Here is a 13,615-nt window from a genome sequence, read left to right as displayed (position 1 = left end):
AGGTGAAAGCAACCCAAGTATCCATCAACAGATGAATGGATCAACAAAATGTGGTGCACACATACAACTGAATAGTATTCAACTTTTAAAAAAAATGAAATTCTGACACACGCTACAACAAGGGGGAACCTTGAGGACATTATGGTAAGTGAAACAAGCCAGTCAAAAAAAAGGACAAAAACTGTGTGATTCCACTGATATGAGGTACCTAGAGGAGTCAAATTCATAGAAACAGCACAATGGTGGTTGTTAGAGGCTCCGGGGCAAGGGCAATGGGATGTTGTTGTTTAATATGGATAGAGCTGCAGTTTTGCATGATGAAGAGAGTTCTGGAGATTGGTTTCACAATGTCAATGTACTTCACACTACTGAACCATACACTTAAATATGGATAAGATGTAACTTTTATGGAATGTGTACATTACCACCATTAAAAGTAAAAGGCTTTAAGAGAGTGAATACACAACTCACAGAATTAAAGATTTTACAAATAATATATCTGAAAAGTATTTGTATCAAGAAAATATAAAGAAATCCTACAATTCAAATAATCCCTTTAAAAAAGTCTAAGGATGCAAATAGACATTTTCCAAGAAAGATTTACAAATGGCCAAGAACACATGAAATGTACAAAAGTGGTCAAAAGGTACACATTTCCTGCTGTAAAATAAATGTCATGGGGATATAATGTACAGCATGGTGACTATAGTTAATAATACTGAATTGTATATTTAAAATTTGCTAAGAGAATAGATCTTAAAAGTTCTCATCACAAGAAAAAAAATAATTGTGTGGTGATGGATGATTAGACATATAATGGTGATCATTTCACAATATATACAGACATCAAATCATTGTGCTGTACACATGTAACAAATATAAATGTTATATGTCAATTATATCTCAATTTTTAATAAAATAAATGAAGTATTGATACATGCCACAACATAGAAGTCCCTAAAAAAAATTATACCGGATGAATGAGGTCAAACACAAAGACCACATATTATACAATTCCATTCATATGAAAGTCAGCAAATACAGAAATTTATAGACAGAAAATAGATTAGTGGTTGGCTAGGGCTGGCGCTTGGAGAAGCTAGGTGGGAAGATAGAGCAGTGACAGGTTAAGGGTATGGATAGGGTAAGGGTAAGAGTAAGGGCAGTGATAGGTGATGGAAATATTCTGTAATTGACTGTGGTGATATTTGCAAGTACCTCCGAATATACTGAAAACCAGTGAGTTGTAGACATTAAAGAGGTCCATTGTACAGCATGTGTATTATAGCTCAAAAAAAGTGTTCAAAGAAGTGGATAAATGCATTAAGAGTTTTGCAATGCAAATGGCTTTTGCAATCTAATCTCTTATGCATATGAATACTTTCCAGACACATCCCATATTTACACAACGTTTTCTTGTTTTTTGTTATATCAGTCCAAATAGGAATTGAATTATCTTAGGGATATTATAGGATTTTACATTTCAAAGTTGTCTCAAGAAATGTTTAAAAAATTACCTAAAATAAATTTCCCTCCACGGTAAAACGTACAGCTGAGAATTGAATGAACACATCTCATACCTTGTGGTTAGGCTGAGAAGAGTCCTTGTGCCCACCTAGGGCTGCGGGGTCCAACTTCCCACCGGAGCTACGTGCTTGAGAGCCCACAGGACTTTTTAAAGTTTGATATGAGTAGGGCTGGAGAAGCGCTGGGTGGAAGACTCAATGCAGCCAACAGAGAACAAAGTGGGGCCAAACTATTATTACATATGGCGCGGTGACTTTTAACTGTCGGTGTTTGCAAAAGAAGGGTCACAGTTCCCCTAGTGGCTTTGCAGCATTACACCCCAATGGAAAGTTTCCGGGAGAGTACAATTTCCAGCTCCTGGGCTGCTCAGACGCATAATCTCTGTCCCACTGTCGCCCATGAGAGGGGCGGGCCTTTCAAACTGTCCAATCAGGGTCGGCTCTGGGGTGGGTGGGGCGACGCTCCGCCCCCATCACGACTTCCTGCTCGCTCTTCAACGTTTGCGATCGTGAGTCATCTGCCTTTAAATGTCTCACGTTGCTCTGCCACCGGGTATGTCCGGCTGGTACCTGCGCTGAATCGTAGGAAGGACGCTGGAAGACCCAGAAAAGTTAGGAATGGTGAGAGTTCCGCCCAGGGGTTGGGAGTCTGGGGGCGGGGAGCTGGTCGAATCCGGCCAAACCCAGCCATCGCCGGACCGGCCTCCCCGCGGTCGCCTCCGAGTCTGCGGACCCGAGTCCGCGGGGGCGCCGCTCGGACCTCAGTCCCCTCCGGCCGCAGCGTGGGGGCGGGGCCGGCAGCCGGGACCCCGGGCGTCCTGTGGTCACTGCGCGCGGCCACTGCGGCCCCGGAGCCTCTCTGGGCAGCTCTGCGCCCGCAGCCCCGCGTGTCCCCAGATGGTGCGGTGACCGCGGGGAGGGTCATCAGGGACAATCGTGACTCGGTCTCCGGGGCTCCTGCGTGGGAGGAGCTGTGGGCTGTGGGGTCCCCAGTGCCTCCTTTTTCCTCAGAGGCGACTCATTTTCTCCCGAGTGTTCTAAATTTGGGGGGAGCGGGGTCTCAAATCTACAATCCCCCCCACAGCTCTCCCTAGGACTGGCAATAAATCCCTAAATTTCCACATCCCTCCTCACATTCTCAACCACCAAGTTCCCGTCTCCGAGTCACAGCATCATAATCAACTACAAACAGACCCAATATTTTAGTAGTTTATCATTTTTCCATAGTCAGTGGGTGGCTCTTTTAAAAGGGTTTATTCCCTCGTTTGTAGATGTTTTACTTGAGAGAAAAGTAGCAAATAACCACCTGAAACTAGTTGTACGAAATTCTGTGCCTCTCCTCCCAGGATGTGTCCTGCGCACAGTCAATTGTAATAACTTTGGGTGGAGGTTCCTCTAGGCAAACTTTTCTGGGTGATCCGTCCTGTCAGCACTGCCCTTCCTGGGTTTGTCACCTTGAAAAGACCATATTCACTTTAATTTAGTCTCAGTTTTTCAATGAATAAAATGTTATTTAATCAATACAGCTTCAAAAACAATATAAAATATTTCCACAGAAGAGGTGAATTTCAGAAAAAACAAAATATTCCGGTTTTACATTGCGTGATTTAAAAATTGTTTTCCCTTTTTCCTCCCACCAGCATGATAGAAACATTCTGACATCAGTTCTTTTATTTTGGGTGAGTTCAAATGGATTTCCAGGGCTTAGATTTGCAGACCTGAAGTGTTCAAGTATGATTAATAGTTTATAAAAAAATTTGTCATGGAAATAATAATTAACATCTTTTTTTTTTCCAGAGCACAATACCTTCTTCTGCGGTTTCTAGTTGAGCCACCAAAGTGCCTTGCCATTTTCTTCCTTCTCTTCCTCATAGAGACTGGTTTGATTATTTTTGCTGGATTATTCAAACACTGGGTTTGTGTCTTTTATTTATTTATTTTTAATTTTTTTTGTGAGGAAGATCAGCCCTGAGCTAACATCCATGCCAATCCTCCTCTTTTTGCTGAGGAAGACCGGCCCTGGGCTAACATCCATGCCCATCTTCCTCTACTTTATATTGGACGCCACTACAGCATGGCTTGACAAGCAGTGCATCCATCCGTGCCCAGGATCCGAACCTGCGAACCCTTGAGCCGCTGAAGCAGAGTGCGTGCACTTAACAGCTATGCCACCGGGCCAGCCCCCTGGGTTTGTGTCTTTTAAAACATCAATGATTGTCCAAAAAACTCCAGGGGGGGAAGAAACCGGAGGGCAGTGGATCTAAGCTAAGGGCCCCTTGGGCCTGCAAAGGGAAGGACTTGAAGGCCCAGTTGTGCTTCCTGGGGAGCCTCCCCCTGCAGGTGTCCTACTGCTCACACCCTCCATGGAAGGAGCCTCTATACTGAGAGGAGCTGCAGAGCCCTGGAAAGCTGGGGGTGCACGTGCTCATGGGGGTGGGGAGGTGATGCCCTTTCTGAGGTTGTAACTGGTTCCTTTGGGCCTCTTTCTAGACGTAGTAAGTTGGTGTTTTGCATCCACAGTGTAGGTGCACTCAGAGTGTGATTTGTTTACATTGAAAAAGTGTGTGAAAGTCAGGAGTTCTGTGTCCTGGATTAGGGTCCATTAATTTGGGAGTTCATGTGGGTCGGAACCTTAAACTGAGTCCAGCTGAGTTTTCCTCATTGTGAGAATGGAAGCCTGAGAGAGGGAGCGTTTGCATTATTCCCTGGGGAGAGGGGGTGTGTGGAGCTCCCAGAGTTCACTCCTGTGGCTGCTCAGGTGCCCCACCCCCCTCCACCAGGGACTGACCCACTCCAGGGGTTCTGTCTCAACCAGGAGAGTCAGGAATATGGAACCTTCTGAGTGTGGCTTTCCTTCTGTCCTGTGGGAAGCAGGCTGCTCATCTGTGCTGATTCCAATATTTGTGTTTCTTTCCTTTGGATTCCTTTATCGATTGAATAGTGCAGCCCTTTGGCTCTAGTTTCCCTTAGCACTTGGCCCTGACACTGTAAGTTGGTTGAGAGATAGGATGTGAGGAAAGCAAGAAAATTGTGGAATCAAGTAGAATTTTTGGTCGTTTTCAGCAGGAGAACCTCAAAATGTGAGATAAATGTATTTAAGTTCTCAGGTACATGTTTCATTTTTAGATCAGTGTTGTATGTGCATGTCCCTAGAGAACATTGAATTTAAAAAGGCTAAAGCAATTGAATTTCTATTTTAATTTATGTGAGGAAAACTTCTGAAAGCTTATGTAAATCTTGCAAAATCCTTAAGGGGTTTACGGGGGTAAACTCAAACCCCGATTGTATTATAATACACTGCTTATTCCTGAAAATACCCCAGTGTGAAATAGAGGCGAAGGACAAACTAGGATGCTGCAGGTCCTTTTAGTTACAAAGAGATTTGAAAATTTTCATTTTGAATGGTGTATACTTTTGTAGCTGTTAGTGTTTAAAGGAATTAAATCTCAGAATGTTTCCTATGTACATCGTTAAAATTAAATGAAGACTGTTAAATAGTAAAATATATATAAATTTGTTTATTTGAAATAAATCTGTAAGATAGCAAAGTCTAATTTAAAACTCACTGCCAACATATCCTGGTCCCCTCCAGCGCTGTTACTCCAGCCACCCCCAAATACAGTGTTGATCATTTCTTGAGCCTCCTGTTAGTGTTTATATAAATCAGTTGAGAGTGTGTTACCAATCACAAGTGACTCTGTTTGCCTGATGCACAGTGGAAATGTCAAATACCAAGGCAAAGGTCTTTTGCAGAAATAAAAGACTATTTCAGGGCAGCCAGCAAAGAGACAGGAGACAGCTCTCAAGTCTGTCTCCCCGAGTGGCCTTTGTGTGGGATATTTATCAGAGAAGGAGGGAGTAGGAGGGCATTGGGTGCTGAAGTTTCAAGAGTCCTCCATGCAGGCGTGACTCTCTTTAATATTTCTCCATGGGTCACATGTGTGAATTTGGGGGGTTTCTATGTGTTGCATGCAGGATATTTTTAGTCTGTGATGTCCAAAGTTTACGATCAGTTATTTTAGCTTCTCAGTGCACCTGTGTGGTCTTTAGCCAGGCACGGGGGAGGGATAGCTGTTAGCAAGCTGCTCTCTTATCAGCAGTCTCCTTGCTGTTCTGCAAAACAAGCTCAGAGACTTGGGTTATTTTGTTTCCCATGTCAACCTTTTGGGTAAAGGGCATGGCCTCAAATGCATTTTTTTTTTTGATGAGGAAGATTGGCCCTAACCTAACATCTGTTGCCAATCTTCCTCTTTTTGCTTGAGAAAGATTGTTGCTGAGCTAACATCTGTGCCAGTCTTCCTCTATTTTTTATATGCGGGATGCCACCACAGCATGGCTTGATGAGCAGAGTGTAGGTCTGTGCCCAGGATCCAAACCCACGAACCCAGGGCTGCTGAAGCAGAGCACGTGAACTTAACCACTATGCCACGGGCCGGCCCCCCAAATGCATATTTTTTTTACCCACGTTTGTCCTTGTAGTGAGCGTTCAGATACCACATTTTGGATGACTGCTCACAGCTTAGGCCTCACCCCGCCCTCTTCCCCTTGTGCCCCCACCTGGACAAGCTGATAACGCCTGGGTGTTCTCTCCTCTAGAACAGGCAGGAGATTCCACCACACAAGCCCCTGCCTGTGTGCAGAACTCTTGCCCCGGCCCCACCCCCAAGGCCAGTGGACACCCAGTCCAGCCTCCATTCCTTGCTTTCTGAGCCCTTCCAGAGCTGCTTGAGAGGCCAGCCCTGTCCTCCTGAGACCTCTATTATGTGAGTCTTTGAACAGCATGTTCAGACATGACCCCCACCGTGGGTCTGTCTTCTCCTGCAGTCACTTGCTCACCTGCTCTGCTGCCTGGTGGCGGCCTGCACTGTGGGCTGCTGCTTGCTGGGGAGCCTGTGCTGTGAGCTGTGCTGCCCCGTGTTGCAGTGTTGACCCACCAAGCCTCGGTTCTAGGTTCAGCTGACCAGAGTTGGCAGTTTCAAAATTCTTAGGCTTTTCAGAGCAGGAGTATGGGTTTGAGGCCTTCCTTAAAGTAGTCCTGGGTCGATGTCTTTTTCAGGATTTATCTATGTGTTACAGACAATCTGTGACAGAGGCTGGGTTGACCCCAACATACCCCGGGGGTACGGGTAGGAGAGAGAGACTATACCCTGTGCAAGAAGAGGGCCAATCTGTGGTCACTCCTGAAAGAGCTGTCACTTAAAAAGAGAAAGAGAAGAGAGGGGGAAAGGCAGGCAGTAGGTGGCAGGCTGAGTCCACACTCCTAACACCAGAGGGCTCACCAGGACCCTTAAGTACCTCAGCTGCTGCTGCCCCTGCCTCTACTGTGGCAGGGGCACATATGTCATCCCTGTGGTACAGCAATGTATTAGTTCAAACTTGACTAAAGTCCATGGTCCTTAAACCATATGAAGCACCCAGTTGTCATCGGGGAGGCTCCTAACCCTGAAGGCACTGTTTTGAGGCTCTTGGGAATTAAAAATTTATAAATAACAGGGTAGAGAGATACCCCTACCCTGAAGCGTATCCAGTGACTGAGGAAACAGCAGGGAAGGTCAAGAGGAAGGAAACAATAGGTAAAATACTGAAAGAAAGGCCCACAATTTGTCCCAATTGGAAGTACAAAATATACTAAAAGAATTTACATAACACGTAAAGGTACACTGGCTTTGGGCCTCTACAACATAGGTTCTGAATTAATTTTGCTGTCTGATGTAATGAACTAATTCAGAAACCTTCAAGCAGTTAATACAAGTTCTCAAATTATGGTTATACTTGGGATCCCACTAAATTTAAGCAAGGTGCCCCTGACGATCTTAGGGGCATTAATGAATATAATACAAGGACAAGTGTTTCTCCTTAACCAGCAGAACTATGGTCTTGCCTGAGTTCTCCATGGTCATAACACCCACTGTCCTAAAATATCCCATAGTGAGCTGGGAAGCTCTGAACCAATGATTCAAGAATTAAAATTAAGTAGTCTTTGCCACTTACAAATTGGCTTGACAAAATGGAACCTCAGAGACCTTATCCCCCAGAAAAAGTAGCTGATAGGACCCAATATTACCCAAGGCCTTGAATGATTGAAAACCATATACAAAAACTACTTAGTGAAGAGTTGATTATTTTTCATCCTTCTCCTTTAACAGCCCAATTTGTCCCGGTCTTAAATCTAGAAAGAATGAAGGACATTCTGCAGTGGATTACTGCAACCTGGAGGCTGTGGTCATACCAAAAATCCCTATACCCTGTCCCCAACAGTGTGGAAATTACTGACTACAACCAATCAGCAATTGATAAACATCCTGCTCTCACAGATTTGGCTAAGTCTGTTCTGTCAGTGCCTATGTCAACAGCCTCTCAGCTGCACTTGGCCTTCACCTCTGAAGGGACAGGATACACCTTTACTGGGCTCTCCTCATGGATCTTCAACAGCTGTGCCCTCCCACACCGTCATTGCAGGAAGGATCTACTCTGCGTGGTGGGTTCTCCAAGAACACAGGTGTGATACATTAATGACATCTCCTCTGAGGATATTCAGGACTTACACATATTGAAAAAAGGAGCTCACAAAACTTGACAAGACATTGCCACTCATATAATGTGAGCCCTTAGCAACTGTTAAATTTCTGGAAATTATTTGATAAGCTGAGGCCCACACCCTCCCTGACACCATGAAGAAATAGCTCTTGTTCCTCTCAGCACCCAGCGTCTACTAGGTTCTTTAGCTTTTGGGAGGCAATATATTCCTTGTTCACAATTTTTACTTCAGCCCATTTGTGCTGTTACTTGCAAATTTGCCACCTTGAATGGGCACCCCTACCACAAATGTCTAGAGACTCTTTCAAATGTCATACAACCAACACTCCTGTTAGTGCCCTTAGAGACTTCTTCACTATAGAGGCCTCAGTGACCTTCTGTCATGCCTCCTGGGGGACCCATGATGGCCTTAAGTTGTCCATAGGCTTCTGATGCAAGAACCTGCCCTAGGCACCAGACTCGATGTCATTAGAGCTGAAATGACCTCTACTTACAGGGCTATCCTGACAGTAAATGGCCCTGAGCATGGGACCATCTATCCAGCAGTCTATGTTGAATTGCTACCTGGAAACAGCACCCCAAGAGCTCAACATGGCTACCAACACCCCCTGGATACATGATGCAGCCAAACGTGCACCCTCTGGGATACCCTACCTGCAGGAGGGAGTGGTCTTCCATCTCAATCCCTTGCCAGGTGCCATGGTGTTGAAGGAGGTCACCCCTTTCCCAGAACCCCAGGCTCCCTGGGGAGTTCCTTAGGACTCCCTGAGTGAAAGGCAGTGGGAGTTCATAGACTTGAGAGACCACATCACTTCATTCATACATGCTGGAGCTCAGGCAGAGTTGCTACTTTTCGTGTCTTAATTGGGACATCTCTGATGAAGGAACTGACCCAAGGGTCATCACACTGACCATCAAGCAGTTATCTTAGCACCAACCAACAGTTGGCTCCTGGTGCAGATATTACAGACTATGGGCGATTCTCTAAAATTTGCCCGTTTGTGGTAAGAGAACTCCAGGAATCTCTTGCCTCACAGTTACCTACAATATAAATCAAAGTTAACACTTGTCTCTACACATATGAAGGCCACACGCAAAGCCTCACCAGGACACACTTTATCCTCATGGGAGTTCCAGACACTATTGATAGTAACGAAGGCACTCATTTCATTTCTCAGAATATATAGTGCTGGGCTCTTAACAAGGCATTCGGTGGAAGTTTCTCCTCTCTTCCAAGTCTCAGGGTGCAGGCCTCATAGAGCACCATAATGAGTTATTGAAAGAAGTTCAAATTAACTGAATGAAAGATGGTCTGTTTCTGTCATTAGTCAGTCATCGGGGATGAATATTAATGTGACTGTCCTTATATTTTTCTTCCTAGTACACTTTTTTTTTCCAGGCAATTGCACAGAGATCAAACCTTTCCTTTTTTTTTTTTTTTTGAGGAAGATTGGCCCTGAGCTAACATCTATACCAATCTTTCTCTATTTTGCAGGTGGTTCACTGCCACAGCACGGCTGATGAGTTGTGTAAGTCTGTGCCTGGGATCTGAACCCACAAACCTGGGCCACTGAAGCAGAGCGTGCGAAGCTCAACCACTAGGTCACAGGGCCAGCTCAATAAATTCCATGTTTTCATGATGCTGTTAAATTTATGAGGAAGGGAGTGTGGCCAGAGTAATACTTCTGATGACTGAGTTGTAGAATAAATGTTGGGAGACCACAGAGCCATATGTGAACTTCTACGAATTGAATATAAATCCCTGGTGCTTGTCCATCTTACCCTTCCTCCTATATAGGACTCAGTGGCCTTTGAGGATGGGACTGTGAAGTTCACCATGGAGGAGTGGGCTCTGCTGGATCCATCCCAGAAGAAACTCTACAGGGATGTGATAATGTCCCTAAGGTAACTGAATCCCTATTTTCACTTATATAAGGAAAACAGTAAATCATTGTGTAAATTTGGGATGTATTTGGCAACCATTTTCTACCAGCTTTATTAAATTGACTAATAAAATTTATTTAAAAATTACAACATGATCATTTCTTACACGTATACTATATAATTGCAATTTATTAAGAGCAGATCTTAAGCATTCTCACACCACACACACACAAACACACGATAACACTGTAAGACGATGGATTGTTGATTAACCTGGAAGCTCATATGCCTAAGTGCCTGATGGTGCAAGAAAACTCTAACAGGGCATCCCAAGTCTATATGACCCTGTTAGGTCCCTTGTCCCCTTAGCTTCCCTCCTGGGTGGCTACTTGGGAGAGCTATTCCCCTCTGGGTTGGCTCCCTTTACCTGCAACAATGCTGGAGATGACAATCCCCAGCACATGACATGGTGGGACACAATTCCATCCTGCATGCTGCATAAGCAACTTTCCACTACAGCAGAGATGACACCAAGGAAGACGTGGCGGCTGATGATGGCGAGCACTCCCTGGGACTTGGTTGCTGAACTGAATGCTTGTTTATCTAAATTCCCTGCTGACGACCCCCTCTAGTGGCATTTTGCAGAATTAACAATGTGTTTACACAAGGCTCTCCTGCTCACTACAATGCTTGCTGCTTGAGGGTGAGGCAGCACTCTGCCTGCCAGGTTGCCCTCCTCTGCACCTTTGAGCTTTGGGAGGCCAAAGTATGTGTTGAGTCTCACAACCTCACAGGGGCCCCTTTAAACACTTCACTCAGTTGCTTGCCTTCACCACACCCTTTAGATTGGTCCACGTTATGAGTCCTACTGGGAGTTAGAGAACTTAATGTCTGAACTCTTCCTCAGCTTTGGATGCTACCACCACCACAGCATCCCCCCTACCCCCTCCAGGACCACAGCTGCAGGGTCACCTCCCTACACCACCTGAAAGGACCCTGCCCCACGGTCACCACTCAGGGCTCCTCAGCCCTCCCATTCAAGCCCTCCAATAGTCTATTTTCATACAACAGCAGAAATCAGAGCTCATTTTGGGGGCCACTATAATTGCTTGGCATGTTACCAGCCTAAACTAAGGCTTTTCCCAAAGTTAGTGGTCTGCCCAGATGATTTACTGATCCTGCCCCATTTGCCCAAAAAAAGGCACCCCATGAATCCCTGTGGCTTGCCCCCACGTGCCCTTTATAATGCCCCATATCTGCCCAGGACCAACACCACATGGATGACTATGACCTACACCTCGTCCCAAGGAGCACAAGCCTCATCGTCTTGGGCCTCGAGGCCCAGCCATCTGGGGGAACCTCCATCTACTTCATCTTCCCCAATCAAGCAGTTGGTGTCCATTGGGGGTCCAGTGCTCTGGAGCTGTCACACATACGTGGTTCTCCATATGTGCACTTCTTCCCTCCACCTCCAATGTGTTTGCCTCCTCATCAGCCCCCAGGGAGTCCTGTCTGTTTATACGAATTTATTTTAGTCATGTTAAAATAAAAAACAGACCAACCTTGAAACACCCTGAGCAGACAAAACTAGTTTAGTCAAACAGGCAAAGCTTAATTTAGCTCATTTTGCAAAATTAACTTGACCCGGGTCATTTCTTGCTCATGCCTTTGAATATCATAAGCAAACTTAAACTGTTTCCCAAGGTTGATGTTACTTAACCACTGACGAATTCCTTACCATTCAAGAAAATTCTAATATTATGACCAATCCCTGGGAAGAATAAGCAGTCCCTGCTTTCTCTCTCTATAAGCTGCTTTATAGCAATGTGGCCCTGAGCCTCCTTCCACGTTTTGGTTCGAGTGCTTCCAGTTTGTAAGCTTGTCTTTGCTGTGTGCACAATAAACCTTTATTAATTACTACTTCAGTGACTCATTGGTTTTACTTCTGTTATTTCTGAACTTTTGACAATCTCCCTGGGACTACCCTTACAAATCACTGAACAGGACCCCCAATCCATCTTTCTTTCTACCCCCTCACATCAGAAGCATGTGGTATTCATCCCCATTATGTTGGGAGTAGGGCTGCTGCTATCCCTCACCAGGACAGGGCTAGGTACAGTCGCACTGGGCTCACAAGAACATATTATTAAGGCAAACACCAACCTGTCAGCCACCTGGCTGAACACACTGGGCTATTACACCAAAGCTGGAATTAATGCAACAGCAACAGGATTCTTTAGTGCAGACGGTTTTGCATAACCGTTTAGCTGTAGATCACTTATTGGCCAAGGAAGGAGGGGTATGTGCTGTAAAGGGCACCTCCTGCTGCATGTGTGTTAATAATTCTGGACAAATTCAGACAAATTTACAAAACATGGCCCAACAGGTACAAGGGTTCCATAATCTCGCCCAAGTTTTTCATCAAATACTTACCTTATCTGTGAATATACTGAACCATTGAATTGTATGTTTTAACAGGGTGCACTGTGTAATATGTTGAGAACCTGGAGCTGGTGTATTAAATCAGTGTAGGCAGATTATGACCTGCTGAATGGGGAAGTACAAGCCACCCGCACAGGGTCACTAGGTAGCTCCCTCAGCATCCCAGCTCCCACTTTGGGGAAGTGAAACCCACGGAGAGGTCATCATTTGCTGTGGGTCTGTGGGCAAAGGGAGAAGACGGCGGCGCTCGGGAAGCCTGTGCAGCTGGAGTGGGATTTTTGTAGAGCAACTGAATTGTTGCAAAACTACAGAGGAGTGGAGAGGTACCACCACGGGAACTTCAGGCTTTACAGAGAGTCCTTCAAAGTGAATTCTGCAGTGCTGTAAGCGAGGTATAGGAACACGTCCATGAGACTGTGGGCATCAGTAGCAGTCCTGGAGTGAGAGCTAATGCGACTGCAAAGGCTACTGTCACCAGTGAAGGACATTCTCATCCTCACGTTGTTGAGCTACCAAAAAGAGAAGAGGGCCTTGGGTTCAATATTGTGGGAGACAAAGAACAGAACTCTCTAATCCATATCTGTGGAACCATTCCGGGTGGAATGGCTGACAGCCATGGGGGCCTCAAGCGAGATCAACTCCTTTCTGTCAATGGAGTGAGTGTTGAAGAACATCATGAAAAAGCTGGAGATCTGCTGGAAGCAGCTCAAGAGAAGGTTACCTTAGTAGTACGACATACTCCCAAGGTCTTAGAAGGAATGGAGGCACGCCTTGAAAAAATGAAATCAGCAAGATGCAGGCAGCAGACCTAAAGCGGTTCAGAGCTTTCTACCCTGTTCTGCTTTTAGCTGGGAAGTTTTCCTCATGGCCTACAAGGTGGCTGGAATGCCAGTGATTGTAAAAAACAAACAGAAACTTCCTGCAAAATCCTCCTTGCCATTTCATGAATGCCTATTCTAACATCATTTATGATTCCAGAGAAGCATACACTTTTTTCTGACAAGAAAAAGTAAATGGCGATGAGGGCAATTCTGTCCTGCTGTCTTTACAGGCCTTTTTCAAATTTAGATTTTGTCATAAAGTTGTTCTAGATCTTTTAAGATGCTTTTTTAATATTAAAATGTACTTTTACATTCTTGATCTTTTTTAGAAAAAAAATTTTCTTCGTTTGGCTGCTTATTTAAAAATAACAGTTCTCCAATTCTTTTTTCGCTTACTGTTTTTTT

General features: G+C 44.9%; 1 pseudogene; it reads left to right on the top strand.

Moving 5' to 3' along the window:
* Positions 1-11,223: 11,223 nt before the first annotated feature.
* Positions 11,224-13,289, top strand: LOC131394176 (protein lin-7 homolog C-like; annotated as a pseudogene).
* The last annotated feature ends 326 nt before the right edge of the window (positions 13,290-13,615 follow it).

The sequence above is a fragment of the Diceros bicornis genome, chromosome 30 (assembly GCF_020826845.1).
Source record: "Diceros bicornis minor isolate mBicDic1 chromosome 30, mDicBic1.mat.cur, whole genome shotgun sequence".
In the NCBI taxonomy this organism is placed as follows: Eukaryota; Metazoa; Chordata; class Mammalia; order Perissodactyla; family Rhinocerotidae; genus Diceros; species Diceros bicornis.
This window is presented reverse-complemented; position numbering and strand designations above follow the sequence as displayed.